At 43.5% G+C, this 19,744-nt stretch overlaps 1 protein-coding gene across 8 annotated transcripts in view; it reads right to left on the bottom strand.

Annotated features, from left to right (window-relative positions):
- The window catches only part of MBNL2 (muscleblind like splicing regulator 2), a 104,791-nt gene extending 86,684 nt beyond the window's left edge, over positions 1 to 18,107 (bottom strand). For 7 of the 8 annotated variants that reach the window (XM_065740824.1, XM_065740827.1, XM_065740822.1 and 4 more), the window contains exon 1: positions 2,858 to 3,285. The gene's annotated coding sequence lies outside the window, so the exon portion shown is untranslated. Of the gene's footprint in view, positions 1 to 2,857; positions 3,286 to 18,023 lie in introns of those variants that run through there. The other variant, XM_065740823.1, reaches the window with a different exon arrangement.
- Between the last annotated feature and the right edge of the window lie 1,637 nt (positions 18,108 to 19,744).

The following is a 19,744-nucleotide window of genomic DNA, read 5'->3' as shown; positions in this document are numbered from 1 at the left end:
GTTACGTAGCACTGGCTCACACTAGCTGTCCACAACACACTGTGCTAAAGATACCAAATCAGCTTCACGATCAAAGGTTGTAAAATGGTTTGAAAAAGCAAGCATACTAACAAATTCTAAAGCAGGAAATTATATTCTCATCTGCTACAACCTTGTAAACAGCTGTGTGTTTTTACAAAGGAAGAGGAAAAATCTTTGCGCTTTAAAAAGCATTTATTCTCTGAAAGATGAAAGAGAATGCTCAGGGTCTGAGAAATTTCTAGTAACACTGGAGAATAAGGTATCATAAACAGTTACTCTCCGAAATTTTTGTTAGACACATCACTAATGTTTATGTTTTAGGAAATAAAACCACACATGAAACTACAAATGAGAAATTCCATTTGAACCCTAAGTCTTTTTCTCACCTCTCAACGGGATAAAAGAGTGACCATTCAGAGCTTTTTGCAATAAATACAGTACAGATAATTCCTGACATACTGGTGAGCTACAGAGAAGAATATTCATCCACAGCAGAGATGACTTAGCAGACCTGAGTGCCTGAAATCCTATGTAATATTAATAGCTACTTTTCCTGCACTGAAGAAAAAAAATATTTGTAGCACACGACTATTGCAGAGTTCTGTAAAATGCACGCGTACAAATGGAGAACTTTATTTCCCTTCACCAACATTCTATAATCACTACACTACGTCATTAATAAATATTACCTTAGGAAAATGAAGAATCTAATCCAATACTGAATAACTATGCTTTGAGAACAAGCAGACTGAGAGATGAATGCATGTTTTCACTTTGGCATTAAAGCATACAAACGCTAATTCTATACGTTGTCATCTTCAATATATGAAAAACAGTCACTTAAGTTATCTGACAGAGTCTCAAAATGTGAAACTGAAAAGATTTCTGAGCAATTTATGCATGAAAATAGTTTTACTTGCAAAAAATAAAAGGTAGCTCGCACTTTGTGCCTTGCATAAGATTATTTGACTTCTAATTATCAATGCTTGCTTTACTTGCTTAACATACTGTGCGCACAAACATTACATCTGAACATCGATAGCAATCAACTGTGAAACGTACATATTTGTAGCCTATAAATAATAATCTTCTACATCCTGACGTGCTTCACTTGTTAGCAGTTGGAAACGCTCAGAAGATACACGCAGCTGGTATCACTTACATGAGCACAGTGTTTATATATTACTGGTTCATAAACTGGAGATGTATCGACATCCCAGCCCCAGGTCTTCTGCAAGCACTGAGCCAGATAATGAGGAATCTGAATCAGCCTCCTCTGAATAAAGTCTGTTGAGAGGAGCTGGATGATGGCAGTAGGAGTTTTGTGCCCATGCCCTGCAGTTCTCCTTGAAGAAGTGGGGGTGGAGAAGACAGGACAGGGAAGCTGTTGGTCTGGCAGGGCCCGTTTAACACAACACTTTTAAAATTAGCTTAAGTGAAAAAATATTATAAATTACTGAAACTTTTTCTAGGCAGTAAAGGGTTTTTATACCAAATTTTTACTTTGAGATGTTGCTCTTCATTCCTCCTCAGCTCACACTCTTAGTTTTTCTACCCACATCTTATCTGAATAAAAATATTTATACATAACATCCATGGGTGTTAGAAGAGAAATAAGATAATAGCATTTTCTTGCTGTTTCACCAACTGCCAATCTTTTACGTATTTTTAAAGTTATGTTACGTATTGTATATACAAACTTGACACTGCTATAAGAACACCTGAAGACAGCACGCTACATCAGGTAGCTAAGTGGGTGGGATCCCAATAAGTACTGAGCCCTGGCAGCACAAATGACAGTCTAGGAAAGTCCAGGAGGCTTCAGCATGTCATGTCACAGGATGAGGCAATGTTCTCAGACCCCTCCAATACAGCAGCGAAGTTCGCTTCCAACATCTAACAACAATAATAATAAATACTAATTCCCCAACCCTTCCGAAATTGAACAAGCTTCTGTCTAAATAATGACTTTCTTTCTCTCCAGACTGTTTAACATAAATCTTCTCCACCACTTCCTGAGGCTCCTCCTCCCCAAGAAAGTTGATGCGTCTTTGATGCGTCTCAGCACAGCAAAATCATTACTGCAAAAGCCAGCCTACTCATTAAATTATTCTGCTAGCTGTGTGTCCTCTCATTAAAAATGCACACAGATCAGATAATTGCAGCACATATTAGTAACCTTGCTTTCACACAAAGATCCCGTTTTGTTGCCAAGACAAAGACCTGGAAATGGCAGGGGAAATGCTCAACTGAACTACAATACCAGAAACTAACAGCTAGCCTTCAGGAACACAAGGAGTCACTGTGCAGCCCCAAACGCCTGGACTTCTGTAATGGAGTGAAACACTAAGCTTACCGTACCACTCCTTCAAGCCCCAGGCAGACCGTCCTGGCTTTAGTTAAAGCCTCTGATAGGGAATGATTTAGATGAGCCCTTCTAATTCACGTAAATCTTCAAACATATTTGCTATAAACTTCACAGATTTCCAGGTTGACTCATTCTCTTTATTAAAGCTAGGAAGCACCGCCAGGCGACAGCTCGGCTAAAAATCCAATTAGGGTACAGCACTTCTGAAGCACACTGACCTATTTCTGTTATTTGCTTGTGTTATTTTTAATGCGCACATACTCACTATCTATTCCTGAACAGAGCTGTTTATGGCGTAAATGAAGTCCCTCCAAAAGCAAGTTGGCATAAGAGCTGCATATTGCGCCCTGACAGCAGGTATTCACCAGGGAAATCTCGCCTGCCCGACTGCCCCAGGCGGCACAGCTGGTATGCAGCACACTGCAGCAAACTCTTTGAACACTCAACAACAGACGACAATCCTCCTACCTTGCTCAGCTCCGTCTATTCGGCACGTTCCCGATGTGAACACAAACATCTGACACCCACAAACAGCCGCGCCTTTCCCATCGCATCATGGTGATGAATAGGTGTCACATCAAATGATTAGCTGTCCATTTTCTTTTTTTTCTTTTTTTTTTTTTTTTTTCTTTGCACTTGGAAAGCCCTGAGCCTTATCGGGGGATTTTTCCTCAGATGATGAAGCAAAGACACAGCCTAAACTCAGTTGCTGGAGGACTGCAGCCCTTCCTTCTCCCAGAGCCCTCCCAGCATATGGCAGCCAATCACGCCCCGCATCGTCAGCCCTGCCGCTCTCGAACCCGCTGGATCGGGGTGATTGACAAGGCAGCACGGCGCTCCCAACGTGGAAAAACAACGCGTCCATGCTGATGAACCAGGAATCTCCCTCGTGCAGGAGAGGGCTTCTGCTGGCGAGGTAAAGCGATACCCCCATGAAGCACCACATGCGGCACAAGCAAACAACTCCCTTCCCCTGCATCGCAACGGCAGCTCGGCGCCGGCTTGCACGAGGATTCTAAAAGCTTCTGCTGATCATAAACGCATGCACAAACAGCATTAGTGGAACTGCAGAACTGCAGAGAGGCCGTTTTGTTTGTGAAGGTTTGCCGTGCACCACAGAGCAAACAATCTGCCTTTTGTTTCAACATGCAGCAAAACCGTGCTCCCATTCAGTTCTCACTTAAATACTGCATGATCCCACCGTGCAGCGTGCTCATTTAGCAGCGACACACACAGTGTCTTTCAGAACATTTGAGACCAGGAACTCTAGGTATGGGAGGCTTCTTGATGAGGACACGAGCTATTTGGTGGTGTTTTAATACCCCTGGCAGACAGATCCCACGAGCAGTGCCCACGCTGCAGTAGGGCGAGCGGCACATCGCTGGTGCCCGTCACTATGAGGCTGTGATACCAGTTGCCATCTTTTTAGCCATGCTGCAGGGCAGATCACCCTGTTTGAGACACACGGTCTGGTGTTTTCTCACTGATTTTGCTGAAGTTTTAAAGCAAATGTGCAATGCAGCGAAGGATTATTCAACATGAGTTGCAATTAAGAACAAATACAAAAAGGAGCTTAACCGGAAAGTCGATCTTCATCCAAAAAGGGATAAAGATTGCAGTGCAATACTACTATAGACAGTAGTTAATGTTAGTTCAATTCCTTACACAAAAATGTGTAAAACATATCTAAAATTCCACTGAAAGTTTAAAAATATGAATAGACTAGAGGAAAACAAAGCCCTCATTCAACTGGCAGCTCTGTCCCAAGGCCCCATTGTTTCCTATCGCCTGTTTTGCATATTATAAACGAAGCTTTCCAAAATCCATTACCCTGCCATCCCACAAGCAAAACCTCTCCTTCAGGCTTCATCATTTCCCCTACAATTTGTCAAGGTGTCCCCCTTCCAGCACTGCAGCCCCCTGCTGACTGCCCCTCTCGTCCCTGCCATCTGACCGTGACACACTCCTCCTCCTCTCCCTCCCCTCCTCCATTCCAGCAAGTTCAGGCTTCTGCTGGCTCCTGCTGCTGGCTTCTGCTTAGAGACTCCTACAGGGCAGCCCTCCCTCACTGCTGAATCACCCCCTCCATTCCAATCTTAATAAACCAAAACAGACAAAAATAACCCTAAACAGTTGGTTCCAGCAGGCCTCCAGAGACCTGGAGCTGGGTCACACTGCTGGCGACTCTGTCTATGACCGAGGTGGCCCCGTGCATCTTGCTGGGATTTTCCACAGTCTTCTGACTTTGCCAAACTCGAGCTGTCTGTGTTAAAATTTTCCATGCTGGACATCTGCTGCAGGATTTGTTTATTTTTCTGCCAAAACTCAGTTTGCCCATTTCTGAGACATGCTAGACAGAAACACATCGCTCTGCCGTTCCTATAACTCACTGACCGGGGAACTCAGTCCCCTCCCTTTGAAGGGCAGTCCTGAAATTTGGCAATGCTGAATCTTCACTTTATTTATTTTATTTTTCAACGCTACAACTTTTGCTGTTCTTATGAAAATATTTTCCTAATCTGATAAAGTTATGGGACTTGCCAAAACGGTGCTGATATATCACTGTATTTTTCCCTTTGAGCTCTGCAATGTAAATCCACCACCTCCTCGGAATGGCTGTCCGTGGCTGGAAAGGCACCAGCCCCACAGCGCGACTGAGCGTGTAACGGGCTCAAGTTACAGGAGATTAGCAGGATTTCCCCTGTAACTGCTGCTCCCATCTGCCAAAGACCAGACATTGGAAGTGACAGCAGGAAGACAACCTCGTCTGTTGCTTTTGTGACCCTTTGGCTGGTGCCCCACGGATGTGCAGGAGACAGAGCCTTAAGACAGCTCTGCAGTAGGGTACGAGAAAGGTTGAGGGGACCAAAATATGGCACCAAGTGGAGAGATGGCAATCAGAGGAAGGGGAGAAAGAGAAGTGAGAGCTGAGTCTGGAAATCTCGTGTCTGGTTGAGTGAAATATTACAACAAGGAAGCAGAAAATTCCTGAGCTGGAGAAGAAGCACAGAGCACGGGGCACCAGCAATTCCAGCACAGCGAGGAGATGAAAGATGACACTGAGGCAGGAACAAAACAGTGATGGAGCCTGGTGACCCCAGAGCACCACAGAGGGTCCAAAGTGGATGAGCAGCACAGATACCACTACTCTACCCACAGAGGAACTAGCCCTGCACAGTGGAGATGCAGGCAAGCCATGGTGCTCAGCCTGGGCCTAAGAGGGTCACAGCTCCCTCCTCCTCAGCAGCACACACTGCCACGGTCCTCCTTTCCCTATGAACCAATGTGGCAGCACACACTAAGAATTTCTGTGGCTAGTTAGTTAGCTTCTAAGAAAGAAACTTGCAAGTTAACTGCATAAAGAAAGTTAACTAAATAAATACAGACAAATTGGGAAGCCAAGTGAAGTGAAAGCGTGGTTCAGGTTCTCCAAAACCTTACCCTTAGGCTGCTAGAATTACAAATGCAAAACCAACAGCCAAGTGATCACCTGGATCCTTGTGTGGATGATTACACTCTACTTCTTCCCTTGTCAAGGGATCAGAAGCCTCGAAAATCACACGTTGTTAAGTGTCAGCCCCTCAGCCAGACTACGTCAGAAAGCTCAGGAGAAAATATATGTAATCTTTCTCAAAAATGGTGTTTGAATAGCACGCAGCAAGGTATGAGTTCATGGACTGAAGAAAAAGATGTATATTTAAAAATACCTCCTCTGTACGTTGAGCGAAGAGTTCCAGAGTGATTGATCTGAATTGGAGATGTAGCCATTCAATCATGCACTTTTCATATCAGTTACAAAGAAAAAAGACAGGATTTCAATTTCCAGGTCTACTTATGCAGCTGTACCATAATTTAATTGCAATATGACAAAATCTTAGAGAAGCAAAGAAATTCTGATGTCAAACTCAAAAAAGATGAACAAATAAAGGTCTATTCTGAACAAAGAAAATGCCATCTGGTCTGTTTCACAGGCTTCTGTACTTAATGATTCAATGTAAACACACTGCTAAAGGTGACTCTCACAACTTTCTGAAGGGTACAGACATAATGTTCACAGAAAACTGGACTATTTTGGAAATAATACAGCTGTAGTAAAATGGAACAAGCACAACCTGCACCTTTTTTTCCATCTTTGCTCTTCAGTGATAGCTGTTAGAGGTAATACCAGAAACCAACAAAACTAAGCAGAGATATGCAAAAAGAGTGGACTATAGATACCACTAGCATTTAACATGACAATCAGCTTATCTGATATTGACTACAGCACAAAAAATATTTTGAGCCGAGCATAGATGACCTACAGCAACGGTGAAATTTGTGAAGTTCAGCAACGGAAGGAACAACTTCAAAACTTTCTTGCGTCAACAACAGACTCTTTCCACAATAGCTAGCACCAGCAAAATTCAACCTTAGCAGCTATGATCTGAATGACAACAGAAAAGAAAATTCAAGGCAGCTGCCAAGAGTTCAAATCTAGACACCATACTTATTCACAGGCAATGTCACCGACACCAGCCTTCACAAAATACCTCACTATTTCTGAGACACTGGCGCTGAAGTGATGGCAGGAATCACAGTAACTTACAAAAATAAGATCTCTAGTACTGCCAAATCTGAAGTTACTGACAAGAAGAAAATATGCTTCCAAAAGGGCAGTGTTGGGTCAATTATTATTATAATTTTCTAAATATGCTTATTATAAGAATTTAAAGTCAAGGATTTCAACTGCTTTAACTTCCTAGTACCCAGCATCTTCCTAACCTAGAAAACCTTGAAATAGATTGTACGCAGACGTGAAAAAAGGATGATAAAAGTCTCACCATCTATGCTGAAAGAAATATGAAATAGTAAGATACCACAAAAGCAAGCACATATTCAAGTCAGAGGTTAGAATTCACCTTACCAAACTTGAGTTGGCTTCTGGAGGCATTGTGAATCCCTTCCTTCCTCTCATTGGTTGTGTAGGGAACTTAAGCCATGTCTAAACTGTGAGATCCAAATGCACTGGTTCAGGCATGCACCCTTGCTGTATTCTGACTTTATTTTGGGATGACACTAATTCCCCATCATGAAAAGTAAGTGCACATGCACTCTTCCCTCTTGTGGTGGTAGCAGTTGGGAAGGGTAACGAATACACCAGACAGAAGAGAGCTGTGGAACACTGGAACCAGGTTTTACAGCTGAACATCTGAGACATAGCCTGGGCACACCAGAGGGCTGAGCTGCCTCTGAATGTAGCCTTATGCACTTGGCTTGAAATATACATGACCAAATATAAACAACCACATCTCAATGAGTCACTCTACTCCTCCTTTCTCTTTATAGTCACTGAAGAGAAATAGGCATTTGTAGGCTGTGATTCATCATATACCAAAGTAGATATTCTAAGAGATTCTTTCATATCCTAGAAGTTCCACCTCTAGTAACCTGAGACATCCACTCTCCTATTAAGTCCTCTGTTACACAAATAAAAGGTGAAATCATACATCAGAAGAAGCTTTATTGAGAACCTAAGAACTTAAGACACTGAAGTTACATGCTCTGGATAGCACTTTCAATTTTCAAATTAATTTCAAGTAACTAAATACATGAAGATATATCTTAAGAACACGTGTATTTTGACAATGCACAGTTACAGCTTTGGTGTAAATCCTCAGCTTCCTATAAGCACGATCCAGTTATGTTGCTATACAAGCTACACAAGCTTGTTCTCTAAGCTATGCTGAATGTGTTCCAGGTTTTGTCTCCTGACCGACCATCAATCCTTGCACTCCCCCATGCTTTCTTCCTCTGAGCAACTGACTGACACCAAATTAACTTAAAAGAAGTTAGACTGAGCTCTTTATGATTTTTTTTTTGGTTCTCAAGGGGAACTTTTTGGGAGGGAAGGTTGGTAAAACAAATGATTTCTTGCTGTCTCTCACAGCATATACACAAGCAAAATACTAAACTAGACAAAACAAACTGGCAAGCCACCTATATTAACTAGCTCTTTGAATGCCAACTTACACTAAAGTTTCATCAAAACAGTGATTCCTTGTGGCAACTAAAAAAGGCTGAGGATTTTAAAGTCCTCTGATCTGAAATATCAAATCACAGAAGTAGTAAAATAGAAACACAAAGGTTGGAAGAGACCACTAAGATCATCTAGTACAACTGTCAACCCATCACTACCATGCCCAGTAAATACTAGTATTACTGACATCTGGTGCCATCTCAGATTCCCAAGTGAGTTTCTATGAGCCTGAGTGGCCACTGCTGAAAAACACGGCCACTGGTATGCCCTGGGTTGTAGCTGCCAGTCCCATGCAGTTACCTCTGACATAAAATGGTCTATTGTCAATTTAGAAGTCATATATTTGAGTATTTGAACCCACCCAAAAACATAAACAATTGCCTCAATGTGCATCTGAATCATAGAATTATAGGGGTTGGAAGGGACCTCTGGAGATCATCAAGTCCAACCCCCTGCCACAGCAGCTCCCTAGACCCCATTGCTGCACAGGTAGGCGTCCAGGCGGGTCTTGAACGTCTCCAGAGAAGGACACTCCACAACCCCCACGGGCAGCCTGTTCCATCCAACTCTTCGAGAAAGATTTAAGAGTTGCACCTTCATCAAGAGCTGCTGAACTCTACTGAGAACAGTTCTATGAGTCAGAAGGAATCACATGGTAAAAGCACTAACACTGCAAGCAAGATGTATCTTCCGCCTTGCTAATTGACTTCATGGCCTTTACTTTAAACAGCATACACCACAACCAGGGAACTAGCTGGTGGAAGTCTCTCAAGTCTCACTGTAGCTGTAAAATATGCTGAATGCCTAGGCCTTTAAAAAAAACAAAAAACAGAAGTCTTTAAATCCATGTGAATCTGAATGAGACTAAGAAGAAAGCACCGTGCCTGTAAGTCTTCAGCATCCAGTTGGAACCAACGCCAAGGTGTAAGTCACCACTATTCAGTACTCCTTAGCAAGACCATTGTGCATTGGGAAGTTCTTCCATTGCTGATAAAAACATGCTCCTTCCTCCTCAGATCCCTCCATGACTAACTTCCTCCACAGCTATTGTTCTGGCCTCATATTTGGAGTTGCTCCCATTCAAAACTACAGCAAAAGGAAACCGCTTGATAAATCACCTTGTCAGAGAACCTAATAGCCTCATCCCCAAAGTCACATAGGAGATGTCTTTGCAGTTCAGGGAACAGAGGTGAAGGCTGCATAAAATAAACTTCTGCCCCTTATTCTGAGAAGCTAGGCTTCCCGTAACAGCCAACCAACAGGAAGAAATAAAACTAAAATTCATCCTCTAAAACGTTCCTAAATTACCAGAAATAATCCTTTGCATGACCACTTGAAAAAAAAAAAAAAAAGAAACTAGCCTATTCCAATTATGCTTTTTGTAGGTAAACCAAGTACTTTTTTTAATCTTCTGTGAAGATTCAATTATCAGCCTCTAACGTAATCCAGGCACTGCACATAATTCAAGCAACGGCTACAAACAATACTACTTTTGGCCAGTGATGTAATGAGGACTCTTTAATTATCCTTTAAATCCATGAGCTCTATTTTATTACTCCATGCTAAACCCCAAAAATATGCCAGTGAACGAAGCTGCATTTTGAATCGCTCCACCTTAAATTAACACAGTAATAATTCAGCTTAGTCTAATTGCTTAAAATTATTCTATTGTTTTTAAACACTGCTTCAACGTAGGTGCAAAATGTCCCGTTGCTATTTAGCAGGTGACGCTAGCTGCCACTTCCCTACAAGCTGCCACTTAACAGCATGAGCCTGCAGGGTAGATGCTCAGGGGCATGCAGCAAAATCAGCAAGCAATCTCCATGGTAAGCAGAGAAAATAGGCTCTGGGAGACCTCAGGAAAAAAAAAAAGAAGCAATTGAATAATTTTTGCTTTTTAAAATCAATAAGAACAGGATTGAATCCCTCACCCTTTCACAGCAATTAACGACCTGCACATGTAAAAGTAGAGGACTCCATGTAATTAACGAAGTATTACATTGGCAAGGAGGATAGGCCTGGAGTATGTAAGTACAGGGTTTTATTACTTCCTGTGAAGTATGGGTGACAGGTAGGAGAAAACTATGCCAAGTGAACCTCTGGCAAGCAACTAGTCTTTCAGTTAGTAGGCAGCTCTGTTTTGTGAGGTCTGTCAGTTCGTGTTCACATAGGTGAGCTTTTCTTTAAACATCAGAATTACTTGCTTTGAATGCAGTCACGAGTTTTACACCAGATTTCAATTTTCACCTCCAAAAGGTTGTTTCGTTTCAGCTTGCTGTACGGTTACTGTGAAGCTTTTACATGTACCATGTTTTAAAACGTTACACATGGTTCTTTGCCTAATTATTCTGCCATATAACGCTATATAAACATACACGATCGTGGATCTTTATTTTTCCTGATGCCATATTATGTTAACAGAAACCAAGAAAATAAACAGCTGTACACAGAGGAAGAAACAAGAATTCAAGAACTGCATTCACTCAGGAAAAACAGGCAAACAAGGAGTAATGAAGGGCGAGAAACAAGGTCCTCTAGCGGAAGCACGAGGTGGGGATAAAATGGCATCTGAAAAGCCTGATCTCCAATGACAGTACAGCTTCACCAACAAATTTCAAGATTTAACCCCACCACCCCGAAATTGAAGTAAATTACACCAAAAAAAAAAAGTGCCTCATGATCAAAATGCACACAATATTTCATTAACCAGAGGTCCGAAGATGGAATGTAGAGCTTATTTGCAGGGAAAATTCTGTAAATAGCTATCCTCCAGCTAATACTGTGTACTTTATCTCTACTGAATTTCTCTCTGACTCACTACTCTTCTTCTCACTCACTCACCAAAAAAAAAAAGTAAAATAAAATATTGACATAACCATTAATTTGGCTATTCCCCCTAGTACCAAATCTAATAATGATTAGATATTAGAACTAGTTGTATCAGTAGAGGCAAAATAAGATTAGAAGGTATCTTGTCTGCTGCCTGTGGCTTAAAGGTAGTACTAGGCAAAGAAAACTGCAGAGGAATACTGCACGGTGAAGTCTATTTAGGTCCTTTGCATGTATAATCTATGAACCAAAAAACTTCAGGCCAGTCTCACCACAGTTCCCTTGTTCTCTTGGTGATCATGACAGCATCTCAAACCATGGATCTGACTTTGTCAGGCCAATGATTAGGGGCTGCCTATTTGGGCAATGCCTAACCTGAATTTACAAAGCAAAAATCTCTTGCCACTGTCCCCTTGCTGTCATCTGGCACTACTCAGGAGAGCTTGGCTTCAGTATCCTTCACTTGGTGCACAGGAAGTGCACCATTCTTTCATCTGTCTGGGAACACCCAGCTAGCTCAGCCCAGTCCCTTGCCCATAATGGTAGCTCCACACTGGGTGCAGGCACAACAGCTCCTCACTGGAGCCAGACAGTGCCTGTGACAAAAGCACTGAAGGTGTGCTCAGTTCCCAGTGGATGAACTAGAGAGCCTTCTGCCTTTATCCCCCCCTTCCTCTGCTTTCGGTAGCATATATAAGGGAATATCAGTCAAATGTTTTGCATTTGTTTCTTTTGATTCTTTTTTTTTTTTTTTTTTTTTTACTACTGACAGAAGAGGGAGGTTAAAATCCCTGGATTCTGCACAGAAACATCCACAGAATTTTGGGCCCTATTATTTCTGTCCTCCCATACATATTATGTATTGAGTGCACCTATATTTTAGAGAGATAAATACTACCAAGCCACACAATATCTCATCAAAACCCTTGCTGCTACTGAAAGACACATGAACAACAAACAAACGAAGTAACCAGAGCTAACTTTCTGGTAAAGATCTTGATATATCCCTCAGAAACCAAATTCTGATGCAGAATCTCCAATTGTGGCTGTGGCCAAATACTACTTTTTGAGACAACATAACTTGAAGTGTATTGGCAACTCTTAAAAAAAAAATCCCTATAAAAATATCCCGTTTATTTTTCTCCTTCTTCCCCCAGTCTTTTAAGTGGAAAACAAAAAATAATTACAGTCCCCCTAACAAAATCTCACCGAGGTAAACAAAGTAGAACTACAGCAGTTTTAATGATTCCTCCAGTTGAGAAAACTCATTGTCTCAATCCTAAAACACTCTGAACCAACATCTCTAAATGACTCCATCCCTGTTTCCAGTTTGTTTCCAGCAGCAGGCTTCCTCCACCAGGACTCAGTAGCAGCCCTAGCAGGTTTGGCATCGCTGGCATCACTGTAAGAAAAAGTGCATCAATCATCTGAAATTTCTAAAGAAGCATGAGGTAAGCTTTCTAGAAAGCGACAACAGTGCTGCAATAATCCTCCTGTCAGCCCTAGGGACATCATCACAACTCAAACGACCAAACCGCTCTGCTGCTTCACTAGGGAGGAGAGTGCTGAGCTCCACCCAGCCTTGGCCTGCAGCTATTGCCATGCTGTTGATCAAGATACCGCTTTACAGCTCAGGAAGGGTTTTTCTTCCCCTTCCCCAGATTCACAGCAGTGAGGACAGGTATTTCAGTTCACTGACTGAAGCCACTGACAACACCTTGCTCTGTTGAACTGTGCCCTAATGGTACCACTGCAGCTAATTATGCCTTCACCCTTTCTATCCACACCTAGCACTGCTCCCACCAGATGCATTCTTTTCAACACTTGGATGATTCAACACTTTTTACCTCCAAAAAGAATATCAGAGTATCCAAGCCCCCATCCCATGCCATCTAGCAATCCACACAGCACCCATCTCTCACATAGTAAACTGGAATGGACTGTTCAAGAAATTAGGAAAAGAACCAGAGAAATCAGTTACCATCTAGAAGCTGCAAGTAGCACAAGAAATATACTCCGACACAAACAGGAAGCAGAGGATAAAGTATTATGAAATTAAGTGAATGAATTGAGTAACACAAGACCCATCTCTAACTGCCAACAGGCAGTGCAGAATCCCAAGAGTGAAATACCTGATATGAATTGCATCACCCAATGCTGTCTAGGGGAGATCTAAATCTTACGTCTTTTTTTTTTATTATTCCCCCCTCAGGCAAATACTCAGGCACAAGCAAGAGGCAAGAAACACTTTATTTACCTGTTCTGCAGACATAAAATCTAAGATGCTTCTAAGTAAGGCAACATTATTATAATTCACTAATCTGAAAAGTAAAGTTAACATTAATTCACTTAAAAGCTACAGTAAGCAAACACTTAATTGCAAGCCCTGACAACCACTGCTCCAGAAGAGTACCCAAAAATCACCTTGATAAATTGACAATTAATTTTGTACATACAAAAAAACAGAAGTTCCAGATCTGAGGACAGCAAATAAAGGTTAGATAACTAATTCATCAAAGCCTACACACCAAGGCCATCAATGCTCAGAGCCTACAACATCCATATAAACAGAAAACACCACAGGGATGCGTCCTACTTCATGAAAACCTTGTGCCTGCTTGGAAACCCTTCTCAGCTAACAAGTACACCCAAACCCACTAACTGCTCACTTACAACCCAAGTCGAGAACATTTAGACTTCATAACAGTTTTAATTCCAAGGCCTCCAAACTGAACCCACGCTTATTATTATTATTATTATTTTAGTCTTAAATCACTAACAAAACACTCGTAAATTTCTTTGAGTATTTCACTCTGGAAAAAATAACAGTCCTACCACCACTGAAGAAACTTGCTGTGGATCTACTGAACAACCATTTGCAACTGTCAAATCTCCCATGCCTGAGAAAGATCAGTAGCAAAGCCAACTGTTGGTTCACTTAATTGAACCTAAAGCTGTGGCCCAGGGATACCAAGCTAAACAGAGGGCTTGGACCTTCCTGAACAACACATGATTTCCAGTCAAAGATGATGCAGGCTCATGCAAACTCAGCCTCCCAGACCTCTTTTTCATACCATTAATCACAAAATATTTGTCTGTCAGCAGAGGGTGGGAACACATCACAAGGGTGCACAAAATAAGAAGGTGCTCCACCATCCCTTGTTAATTCCCAAGCAGAGACCCTCAAAGCAGAATTCCCTTTACATTATTTCCAATATCAGCATCAAACCAGCACGTGAAGGAGTCAGAAATGGCCTCCAGTTCTCTCGATATGAAGACTACAGACCTATTTATCCTTCAGCACAAACAGCTGCAACATGATCAAAAGGACCAACTGCTGAAGAGCCGTTGAAGTTAAGTTGAATTGTACTTAAACATAAACCTGGAATTCACCAGCAAGCAAAGAAAATACTTCTAAAAGAGTCTGCAGCCACCTACAGACTGGCTTTGTTGCTTTAAGATACATGATCTCAGCTGGTCATAGGTCAGAAGTATTTCTGGACTTTACACTGACATTATACTTTCGTACTGAAACCTTACTCAATGACAGTGCAGCCATCTCAGCTCTATCTTGGCAAAGAGTGGCCTGTGTAATACGCCACAGCAGGTCATGAAACCTCCCACTCCAGGGAATTTTACTGCCCCAAAACATGCCAGTAATACAGCTGCATACCATCACCACACCAATCCTCCCCATCTTCCAGACTGCATTCTTGTAGTGCTCAAAACCCTACCTGCTGTCTTAAAGCACACTGTGGCCTAGGCCCAAGAGCAATGGGCCCTTGTGCTTCACTGAAAATCCCTGACAATATGCACCTCCATCATGAAATGCTGGTCTGCAGCTGCCAAGACAAGGATAAACTGTTGCACTATTGGACACGTCCAGCTCTTTGAAGAAGCCTGCTCTTCCTTCATACCTGTATCTGTTTCAGCCATACTCAACCGTCTTTTAATTCCAAATTTAGCTGACTGTTTCAGTATTGCAGTTCTATGATGTTTGGAAGGTGTCAAAGCCAGTTATCACAAATCACTCATCTTTAATGATAAAGTCTACACAAAAAGAGCAGGGGAAATATCACCAGTAGAAAAAAGGAGACTGTTAATGTTTTAAAGATTTGTTCACCAGAGCCACTAGAAAATTAAAAGTGTTTCTGATCAACACTTTTCCTGACTTTCACTTCAGTGACATCTTAATGAACGCTTTATAACTATACTTACATAAATTGCAAACGAACATGGAAGAATATTGGCAAAAGGAAAAAAAGGAAAAAAATAAAATTGCATCAAGCATTTTAATTTCTTGGATGACTATAAGAAAATGAATAATAACGCATGTGAGGAAAAGTGATCCAGCAAATATTTGATTAGTACAAGACATCTGGAAAGCAGTAATGAGGAGACAGAGTTTGAAATATGATAGAGGGGGCATGAGATCTGGAAGCCAATTAGGTTACTTCATAATTCTGCAAAGATGAAGGTAGTGTGTTCATATCTGTCTCGAGTTCCCCAGCACCATACAGCTAACAATAAACTGCCAGAAGAAAAATTATAGAAGAGCAGTAAATGTGATTGAAAGACTGGATGGAGCCCTCTGAAGCGAGATTTCTACCCTGATGGCTGTCAGTATTAAAATACCTTCCTCAATAACAGGTTTAATGCTGTTGGTGGTTCTCTGTTTCTGTTTTTATTGGCAGGTCGGACCAAATTCTGAAGCCTTCTAGTAGTACCACAGTAATACCAATGGGGGCCTATTAAAAGGGGGAGGGTAGGTGGTATAAACAAGCAGGCTGTTCATTCACCTGGCATGGCGTCAGTTTCAGTGAGAACATGCCAAACATAAATAAATTAGGCTCTATAATTTCACTCGTCAGTGTAAAGAGTAAAATAATCATTAAAAATTGCTGAGATTCCAAGAGCTGCCCAGTGGATGCAAAAACACCATCAGGAAGCACAGGGAATACCAATTTTTCATGCTGCTTCTTCTTGCCATAAACTGTTAACAGCATTTTCTTCTGCTGCCTTGTAGTGAGCTTTCAAGCTCAGAAAAAAAATACCACCAACAAAAAAAAAAAAAACAAGACCAGAGAGGGTCCCAAAATTGGAAAAGTCATTTGTCACCAGTGGCAGAATCCACGTACCACTTCTGCACAGCACACATAGCACGGTTAGAGAATCCCTAGGTTAGTAGAGAATCTATTTGATGCTGCATCCTACAGCTCTAGAGACTGTGCAACCAGCAGAGAAACTGTAGAGCAGATGTAGTAGACAAGATGAAAATTTCGCCCACCAAGTGTTAACAGCAAGTAGACTTTATTTTTAATCTTCTTATGACAACTGTTATTCTGCAAAAGCCAAATTTAAGAAAATGATGCTCAAATGAAGATTTCAGCATCACAATCCCAAACAGAGCAACACCAAGGATTTGAGATTTTGGTAGGTCTGCCGAGCTCTAAAAATAAGTTATTTATTCAGAGAGGGACATAAATGATTAAGGAGAGACATTTCAGAGGAAAAATGTGTTGAGGTGACATGCGTCACGGGGCTCAACCATCGCATCTACACAGCGCAGAGGTATCACAACACAGCCAACTTCTGCTTATAGGAAAACATCACCATACTGCTACAGTCCTGCAGGCTACCTTAGACAGATAGACAAGACTCTATGCTACTGCAAACCCATCCTGAAGCCAAACACTGTTCCAAAACTCACCTGCATACAGACTTGTCACAGCATATACCAGCAGCCGTCGAAGTGCCACAGACCGGTGTGCCCTACCCTGGGACTGCAGATGGTGTGGGACGAGCAACACCATCTCCTCCCTAAAGAGGAAGGATGCAGGGCCCATCCCGGCTTCACAACCCTGGAGCCCACAGCTACACAAAAAGGGCCTTGTCTGCAGGGGAAGAGCAGCATGCCTTAGGGCAGCAGTACCAGCTGTAGCACATGTACTGTATGCAAACAGCCAAGCACGCTGCACGTTACTAACTGGCAACACCCAAGCTGAAGCAACTGGTTTGTTAGTTTTTTGGTTGTTTTTTTTTTTTTTGTAACGTAGTCAAAAATCATACCAAAGGAGCTTTCCATCGGCCCTCGACAGTAACTCCGGGGCACTTCCCAGAAGAGTTCAAATACACATTTGGCCCCAGAGCCTCCTACAGGTACACTTCTCATTTGTGTACACACGCACGCTGCGGTATGCGCACTCAGCGGAGGAGAAGGCAGGACAGATGGCCGAACCCGTGCCTATTTACCAAGGTACGAGCACCACGCTAAGATGATAAGCGCGGGGCCAAGTCACGTGCTGAACATTAATTGCAGCTCCTCGGCCGCCTGCCCACGGCGCCGGGAACCCGCGGGGTGGGACGCAGTGTGGCCACGGGGAACCGCGGGCACGCAGGCGCTGCACCGCTCACGTCCCCAGTGCCGGGGGAGCATCCTCGCTCATTCCCCGTAGGTACACACGCGCACGGGGCTCCGCACGCAACTCGGCGCAGCACAACATCGACTTTCCGCACGGAGTTCCTCGGGGCGCGCCGGCCCCCTGGGGCCGCGGGTTGGGGGGGGGGGAATGGGAACCGCCGTCTGGAGGAGATCATCGCTCCTCGGCGGCCGCGGGACCGGAGGCGCCTCCGCGCCGCAGCCGCTCCCACGGGAAACACGAGGGGAAAATGGCGGGGGGGCACCCACGCGGGAGTAAGGGGAGGAGAGGCCGGGGAGCGGCCGCCACCCGCCCAGGTGCCGGCGGGGTCGAGCTCTCCCCGGGGAGCCGCGGCTTGGAGCCGCCTTACCTCGCGGTGAGGCCGGGCCGGGGAGCGGCCGTTCGCAGCCGGGCGGCGGCGGCTCCACGCAGCGGCTTGTCACCTCTCCCGCCGCGGCGGCGGCTGCGGGTGGAGGGGCGGGACGGCACAGACAGCTCCGCCCCGCTCGGCCCCGCCCTCAGCCCGAGCGCTTCCTCCCGCGGGCAGCGCGGGGCGGGTGTGTGGCGGCCAGGGCCCTCTGTCCTTGTGTCGCAGCCCCTGCTCCAGCAGCACCACCCAGAGCAGGGTGCCCAGGCCATGGCCAGGCGGCTTCTGGAGAGCTCCAGGGAGGAGACCCCACAGCCTCTGGGCAGCCTGTGCCAGTGCTCCGGCACCCACACTGTGCAGCACTGCTCCTGCTGTTCAGAGGGAGCCTCCTGGGCTAAACAAGATTGTGAAACGTTTTCCTGGCACAGTTTATTTTTTATTCTTCACTATGTGCGATGAGAAGGAACTGGACTTTATTAAATATGTGAAAAGCCTGGGCAGGATGTCCCATCAGTGCGGTTTTAGTGCAGGGCTGATATCATAACAGGCAGGATCTCAAAAGGCCTTCTATTAGGCATCTGCTCAGAGGGAAGCAGGGTTAAATATATTTCAGGTCAATTCCAACATGTTTTTCCGCCATGCTTTCAAAAACCTCAAGTGAAGAACGCATTGTCTCCAGGCCACTTGTTGTGCCCATTAACTGTTTATGCCCAGGCCTCTTCTGAAAATTAACCCAATTACATTTTGCCTTCCTCTTGTGATTGTGGAGCACAATGGGCATTACCCTGCTTATGTCAATGTTCCACATATACATCTAAAGGTATCGTGAGGTAATGTGCTCTTTAGATTTCTCAATTCAAATTGCCGTGTTTTCAAAGCTTTTATCATTTTTGTCCGTCTCCTTGAGACTCCTGAACATGATGCCCTCAATAGATGTAGCAGACCAGCTGAGCCTCATCAGTGATGATAGAACAACTCCACAAAGCGTATGTGATAATGCATCCTGTGATAGGGCCATCTTTGGGGGCAAAGGCGGCTTTGTGTTGACCCACTGAAGGTGAGGTGAGCATCAGCAGCATCCCTTCTTAGCCAGCTCTTTCCCATATAGATGTTGTGGCTTCCTAAGAGCCCACCAAGCACTTCATACAGTCACAGAATGTCTTGGTTTGGAAGGGATCTTACAGACTATTCAGTTCCAGCCACCCAGCAGCTCAGGCTGCCCAGTACCCCATCCAACCTGGCTCAAGGAATGGGGCATCTACAGCTTCCCCGAGTGCCTCATGGCCCTCTGAGTAAAAAAATTCTTCCTGTCATCTAAGCTGAATCTCCTCTCTTTGAGTTTAAAGCTGTTCCCTCTTGTCCTATCACTATCTGTCTGTATGCAAAATTGGTCTCCTCCTGTTAATGAGCTCCCCTCAAGCAATGGAAAGCTGCAATAAGTTCTTGCCCTGACCTTGCTAATTTCAGATAATCTCTTCATCAGCTTCAAGAGTTGGTGGAGAGAGAGTATCTTTTCCTAGCAATAGTTGAACCATGAACATTCTGAAGGGGCTTATTGATATTAGAACATGGTTCATTAATTTTGCTTTTTTTTTTTAATCTCTGAATCAGTTTAATGAAGCTTAGTCAATATTATCTTGTTATAAATATTCAGCCTAGAAAATTTATAAGAAAACAAGTCAAAGTTAAGTACCATTAACTCGTTAATATTTTCAGGTTTGTTT

Source organism: Cyrtonyx montezumae, unplaced genomic scaffold (genome assembly GCF_038088225.1).
Source record: "Cyrtonyx montezumae isolate F1298 unplaced genomic scaffold, pur_monq_1.0 scaffold_3, whole genome shotgun sequence".
NCBI lineage: Eukaryota > Metazoa > Chordata > Aves > Galliformes > Odontophoridae > Cyrtonyx > Cyrtonyx montezumae.
The sequence above is the reverse complement of the archived record's forward strand: the minus strand, read 5'-3'. Positions and strand labels throughout refer to the sequence as shown.